This window comes from Empidonax traillii, unplaced genomic scaffold, assembly GCF_003031625.1.
Source record: "Empidonax traillii isolate 1590-97213 ecotype Southwest subspecies unplaced genomic scaffold, ASM303162v1 scaffold907:size245971, whole genome shotgun sequence".
Classification (NCBI taxonomy): Eukaryota; Metazoa; Chordata; class Aves; order Passeriformes; family Tyrannidae; genus Empidonax; species Empidonax traillii.
In genome coordinates this window covers 208,347-215,234 of record NW_020956100.1, presented here as the reverse complement: position 1 = coordinate 215,234, position 6,888 = coordinate 208,347, and the positions used below count along the sequence as shown (strand labels likewise).

The 6,888-nt window shown below is 46.7% G+C and overlaps 1 protein-coding gene and 1 long non-coding RNA gene across 4 annotated transcripts in view; one reads left to right on the top strand and one right to left on the bottom strand.

Annotated features, from left to right (window-relative positions):
- Positions 1-219: 219 nt before the first annotated feature.
- The window catches only part of LOC114067373, a 10,457-nt gene continuing 3,788 nt past the window's right edge, over positions 220-6,888 (bottom strand). The window contains exon 3 of the long non-coding RNA XR_003573385.1: positions 220-342. This is a non-coding gene — a long non-coding RNA (uncharacterized LOC114067373). The remainder of the gene's footprint in view (positions 343-6,888) is intronic.
- Positions 5,468-6,888, top strand: part of MYCN (MYCN proto-oncogene, bHLH transcription factor) — a 6,044-nt gene continuing 4,623 nt past the window's right edge. The window contains exon 1 of one of the 3 annotated variants that reach the window (XM_027902758.1): positions 5,468-5,508. The gene's annotated coding sequence lies outside the window, so the exon portion shown is untranslated. Of the gene's footprint in view, positions 5,509-6,017; positions 6,453-6,488; positions 6,672-6,888 lie in introns of those variants that run through there. The other 2 variants (XM_027902757.1, XM_027902759.1) reach the window with 2 other exon arrangements.

The following is a 6,888-nucleotide window of genomic DNA, read 5'->3' as shown; positions in this document are numbered from 1 at the left end:
ATGGCTGACACCTCAAGGGCTGTGCAGCCCTTCAGAAGGACCTCAACAGGTTGGAGAGACGGGCAGAGAAGAACTATCTGAAATCTAACAAAGGTAAATGCTGAGTCCTGCACCTGGAGAAAAATAACCCTGTGCACCTGGACAGGCTAGGGTCCAACCTCTTGTAAAGGAGCTCTGAGGAGAAGGACCCGGCAGGTGAGCCAGTAGTGTGCCCTGGTGGCCAGTGGTACCTTGGGCAGCATCAGGAAGAGTAATCCTGTGCCATGTGCTCTGGAATGGCCCTGCTTGAGTAGGGAGGTTGGACCCAATGACCCAGTGTGGCCCCTTTCAACCTTAACCATTCTTTGATTGCTCTGATTATGTACTATCAAGCCATTTTTTACCTACTCACCTGTTACAGAAAAAACACTTGCCACGGCTGTTGTCCTGAAATGTATGAGCATATTGAATGTATTAACTGTCACAGGTGTTTACAAAAACAGGAATATAACAAAAGAACAACCCACAATATCTGTTGCTTAGTCACATAGTCTCTACTGTTATGTCAGTGATGCTTGATGTCACTAAGCAGCAGATATTTCTGCAACAATTCAATTTAGGAAAGTTATACCTTTCTACTGATAAAGGTACACTTGCCAGAAAGATAAATGCTTATAAACGATTTTACAATTAGGATATATTTCATGCCGATGTATACATTTAGGAGGAAGTAATTACTGTAAAAATGTGTGTGGGTTAGAATATTGTAAAAGTGAATTTATCCACAGATTTTGTATTAATAATATTTCTTGTGGTAGCCTAACAGGCACAGTGAAGTACTTTTCCTCTATAATAATTTTTGTGCACAAATATTTAAATGTTAAAATTAAATAAATTTAAAATTTAAAAATTCGGGTGCTTGGTTTCCTTTCGGCTTAGTCTCCTAAGGAAAACAAATATAGTCAACATAGTTATCTGTCTGTCATTCCCTGACATGAATTTTGAACTCAATAGGCAGTTTCAACCTAAAGGGAAAAGGTCTACAAAACATTAAAAATCTTCGAGTTTTCTTTAAATTTGGAAATGGGAGAGAAAAAACTTCCTATTAATACTTCAGCCAACAAAAGTTTTAAGATCATTTTTAATTAGACATCAAAAATTTTCATAAAAAGAAACAGCTGAAACAAGGCTCTCAAAATTTGTTTCTAATACATGTCCAGTATGAGGTTCAACAAGACCAAGTGCTAGGACCTACCCTTTGGCTCAATATCTCCAGGCAACTGGGATTGCTTAGCCTGGAGAATAAGAGACTCAGGGGTGACCTTATTACTCTCTACAACTACCTGAAGGGAGGTTGTGGTCAGATGAGTGTGATGGCCTTTTTTCCTAGATACCAGCCACAGGACAATAGGACATATTCTTAAGCTGCACCAGGGGAGGTTTAGTTTGAACATTAGAAAGAAATTCTTCACAGAAAAGGTGGTCAGGTATTGGAATGGTCTGCCTAGGAAAGTGGTGGAGTCACTGTCCCTGGAGATGTTTAAAGAAAGACTGGACACAGGACTAAGTGCCATGGTCTAGTTGACATGGCAGTGATTGGTCACGGCTGCACGCCGTGATCTCAGAGATCTCTTCCAACCTAATTGATTCTACAATTCTGTGATTCTATGTACACAGCCTCATTGTGAAACATTTCATTTAGAGGACTTACCTGCAACTTTTTGAAGTTTGGTGTTTTTTTTTTTTTTTGCTTCAGAATAAAACCATAAGATAACAAATGCCTAGATGTTTATCTAGCCATATATAGGGTATGAAAATCTGCTGCGAGTAGGATGTTTCCCTGAGAAAGTGCTATCAGCTTCTGCCAAATCTAAAAAATACATTTCTAGTCCTTCTGGTTTAAATGAGAATTTTCCAATGTTCTCTGAGCAGCTAGAAGGGAAGCTGAAGAAGACTAGTACACAAATACCTGTCTGACGCACAACTTTTAAGGGCACCAACTACATACAAAAAGCAGAGAAGGAAGAAAGCTCTTTTTCTTTTTACCAGTCATTGAAATATGATTTCTTATATATCTAGGAACACTTAAAGGTATTCAACCACAGTTACCAAGCTAAATCCAGTATCTCCTCTGTTTTTTGCTGCCAGAGTATTACTTTGTTATCACACTATTTCTTATGAATAATTACCTCAAAGCCAGTTTTAATTAAATAAAACTAGTCCTGATTACTAGGTACTCCTTAAAGTGCTTCTGGATGCACAGATAAGATTGGCTAGAGACCTCTGCAGTGACTGTAAGTGAAATAAGTTTTTCAACATCTTGGTCATGTGAAACACTATACAAGCACTAGGTATTATGGCCAGTGCTCGAGAGTTTTTACGTCACAAGAACATCTGTTATTCTTTGCAGGGGTGACATCCAAAGGTCTTTGGGACTCTGCACTATTCTCTGATCTTAATGGACGATGCTGATGTGCTCTGTAAGAACTTATGGGAAAGCAATTGCTACCTCAGACTGTTACAATCAGCATACTGGGGAAATCTGTTTTTGTTACCATATGTGACACTACGCAAGTCCCTAATGCTGTTGCACCTGAATGAGGGTAAAAGCAATACCAGAGTCTACCTACAGGGAAACTGACAAGGGAAATAGTCTAGATTACACACCCTCGGAAGCTACACAGCGGGCAGCAGCACAACTCCCTTGCAAGTTTATTTAACGTATGCAGGAATAAATCTGCTCCTCTAAATCTGGTAGCTGCTGTAACTGTTATGCTAACTTAAACAGCTACCTCCAAATACTTAATTCAATTTACTAAAAATTTTACTACTGCTATCTAAAAGGCAGTGTATTAGGACTAAGGAAGAAAAATAAAAATCCAGGTCTATGAGTGTTCATACTTACGTCCTTTCTAGTCCTACACAAAAAGCTTCACTTGTAGTTTCTGCTGTTTGAGACAGAACAGGAATAAATCATTCCAATTCTGTCACATTTTGCCAAGTGCACTCAGAACACTGGGGTATTGGCCACTTTCCCCATGCCCCAATCAACAAAACTATTTATAAAATCTTTTACACTGTAATATAGAGTCAAGAGAGTTCATACATTACTTCTGGCTAGTAAAGAAAACTAGCAAAGAAAAAATATTCAGAAATATACTGAAGTTTGTGTGCCTCTGAGGAAGACAACTGCATACATATTAGGTAATAATACCCTGTTTCTTTTGATCTTCTCAACAGTTGCAGGCTGTTAGCATGAAAGAAAGGTATGTGTGGCCAGAGAAATTTGCCTCACACAGCGTTTCTTAAGGAATCAATAATGATGAATTGGAAAATGTTCTGTAGCCCTGACCACCAGCAACTTACTTACATATTATGGCCAGGTATGCATGTTCAAGCCCTCAGCATAATGCTTTGCCACTGGATCCACTTAGATTCTTCTAAGATTCCCACTGTATAAGCAAAAGTATCCTTTAGCCTTTTAGGCACTCTTTTATACATATTTTTCTACCTTTCCAGATAATGAATTCTTACAATGCCTTAATATATTTGCAACACAACTCCTTTATACTGGTACCCAGTTCTAGTATCAGCACATCTTAATTGCCAAGTTTTCCCAGTGAAACAACGTAATAATAAATTTACAGTAACTACAAGTCATTTCAGATTTCCATTTGCCTTGAAGCTTCTTGATATATGTCATTTCAGAGGCAGAAGAAATCGGAGAAAGAAAAGTAAATGTTAATAAAAGAGCCCAAAGTAAGCATCAGTCAAAACTCCACAAAGATTTGTGCAGTCCTACCGAAGATTTCCATGTCTTTCTTAACTCTATAAGACAAAGCAATAGATCTGGACTTTTAACAAGTCTTTTTACATAAACAGAACTAGTGCTCATACATGGCAATGTTTTTCAGAGTACTGCTTTCCATTTCCTGTTTGTTGGGGGTTTTGTTTTTGTTGGTTTGATGTTTTTTTGGCAGTGAAAGTTACTTTAAAAAATTTGTCTTGAGTGTTAACCCTTATTAATGTTCTCATCCAGGGTACTACAAAAGATATCACACAGCACAGCAGAACTTTCCTAGAATTTGGTAGTTTTATTCCCATGCACATACATATGGGGAAAAAAAAAAAAAAAGGAAAATTAAAAAAGGCTGCTCAAAAATCTAGGTGAGAATTTATAATAAATTAACAAAAAGTCAGGTAGCAGCCCATGCCCATTTCCATGGAAAAAAAATCATATATAACTGTTAAATATACAACTGTTTAAATCCATGAAGGTCCTTGATTAATGAGTATGAATAAATTGTTCACGCATTCTGTGAGCCACATACTAACTGTTCTCAGGCTGCAACCTGTTAAAGGCTACTGAAATGTGTGTGTGTGGGGGGGAATCCCAACCACTCACACCTTTTTTGTCCAGACAAATCATCCAAAAAGAAATTAATAAAGCTCGGTGTTTTCATAAGACTTCGTATCTTCAAAGAACCGAGTGCACATTAGCTAATCAATGAATTCCCCTGTCTTGAACCCAAAGTGAATTAGAGGGATGGAGGCCAAATCACCAAAGTTCAGGCAAGCGTGATGAGCTTCATGCCACGGGGACTGGCATGAAGGTCCAGCGCTCCTCTGCTTCATGGGGCGCCGCCCCTGCCACAGCTGAGTCCAGCCAAACTGTCACTCATAAAGGGGTATCTAAAAGTCACCTTCAGCAACCTCTGCTTGAACAGTATTCACTTGGAAGCTCTGGTACAGAGGATTCACCTTCCATGTGCCTTTTCTGCTCTAAGCCAGGACGAACAAAAGGTTCCTAAGCAAAAATGCAACCAGTTACTTCGGTGAGGGGAAACGCAGGCAGGGGCGAGATGGGGGGACAAGGAGCCCAGCAGAAGCTCACTGCCTTGGTTGGCTAGGGTCATTGCAAAGCAGTTGCCACCTTTGGTGAGCCAGCTGCACTCCGGATGCCCGGGATGCCCGACCAGCCCCAAGGCCGCCTCAGGGCACTGACCGGCTCGTGGAGCCTCCAAGTTTTTGGCACTGAAACGTGACACGGAGGGCGAGGGGAGTATCACCACGCGGGAGAGGCAGGACCTTCCTGCCCAAAACTGCCGGAGGGGACGAGGCGAAGGCGCACACAGCACATCCCTGCCTCCCTCGGAGTTTATTTCCTCCAGCTCGCTCTCTCACCGCCGTGCCCGCCGGGTTTGAAGAGCCCGGGCTCGCCCCCACCAAGGCGGGCCGGGGAGGCGGCCCCACCGCCGTCGTCGCCGCCGCACACAAAGCGACCGCCCGCCGCCACCGGCTGCTGCGAGCGACGCCCAGTCCCCGCCTCAACCTGCAGCCTATGAGCGAGGAGGCACCGCCCCGAGCGGCGGCGGACCGGGATCGGGATCGTACCAGCGCCCGCTGCCGCGCACCGCCGAGGGAAGCGCCGTGGTCCCGTCCCGTGCCGCCGCGTCCCGTCCCGTCCTGTCCCGTCCCGTCCCGTCCCGTCCCGCGGCCCCGCGCCGCGGGGAAGGAGGCGAGAGAGCGGTGGGTGCCGCCGCCGGGGAATGCGCGGGGGCGCCGGGAGCGCCGGGAGCGCCGCCGTTCGCGCCGTCCGTCCGCAAGGTGTCGCCGTCGGCAGCGAAACGCGGGCGGCTCCCGCCGTATCTCGATCCCGGTCCGGGTCCCGGTGCAGACCCGGGAGCGCTGAGTGCGGGGTCGGCCGGGCCTGTCCGCCCGCCCACCTACCCGCCTGCCTGGGTCCGGCCCCGACAGCGCGCCCGCGGTAGCGGCGGCGTGAGAGCCCCGCTCGCCTGCGGCGAGGCGATCGCTGCTGGGCCAGTGCTACTGATCATGTACAGAGCCCCGAGTCGGAGCGGCTCTCTCGCCCAGCCACTTCCCTCAGTCCCTACTTGTTTATTTATTTTCAACTCCCCCGGGTGTTTGCGCGCGAGGTCGCAGCGCCGGGTAGCGGGGGGACACCGCTCCGGAGGCGACGTTTCCCCCGTGCTTGGGGCCGAGGGGGAGCGAGGAGGACAGGGTACACAAGGGGCTGGGGGGGGGGCTCAGCAGGGCCGATCCCGGGACATCCGAGCACCCTCCCGGAGGATAAAGAGCGAACGGGGCTTTTGGCGCCAAACGCGCGGCCCCGCCCTGCGCGCGTGGAGGGGGGGCAGGGCCGCCGCTCCCGCCTTTCTCCCCCTGTTTCCCAGCGCTCCTTCCCGACTGTGTCATGGGTTTTTTTACCGATTTTTTTTAATGCTTTTTTGGGGGGTTAATAATATCCAGCCGCTTCAAAGCCAGGCAGTGACAGTCATCTGTCTGCGAGCAGAGGGTGGATGCGGAGGCCGGGCGGCCGCGGGGTCCGGCGGGCGGGCGCGGAAAGTGCCACAGACACCATCAGCTGCCTTTTTTTTTTTTTTTTTTTTTTTTTCTCTCCCCTTCCCCCCGCTACTCCTCCCCCTCGCACACCCACCACCATCACCAAGGAGGTAAGAAGAGGAAGCTGCAGGCTCTGGGCTGCAGGACAAAACCCCAATCAAATAAATCCAATTCTCCATCGCGTTTGAGTTGCCGAGAGGAGGATGGGGCGGGAAGGGGAGCGCAGGGGCAGAGCGGAGCGTGAACGGGGTTCTCACTGAGTAGAAGAAAATCCTAGAGGATATTTGTGTTTTGGTTTGGAGCTGTCGCATTGAGATCGCTAGTGTTTTGTAGGTGCCTCTTTACTGCTTTGCATTTTAAACGGTTTAATGTATTTCCCTAGTAGAAAAATGCACAGTCCGGGAGGCGCTCAGGGGGCGGGGCAGCAGCGCAGCTGAGCCGAGCCGGGCGCGTTTCTCGGCGTTTCATCATAAGGCTTTTCATGGATTTTTTCTTCCCCCCCATTTGGTCTCCGTTTCAGCGTCAGCTGTTGTGAACCCAGCAGAA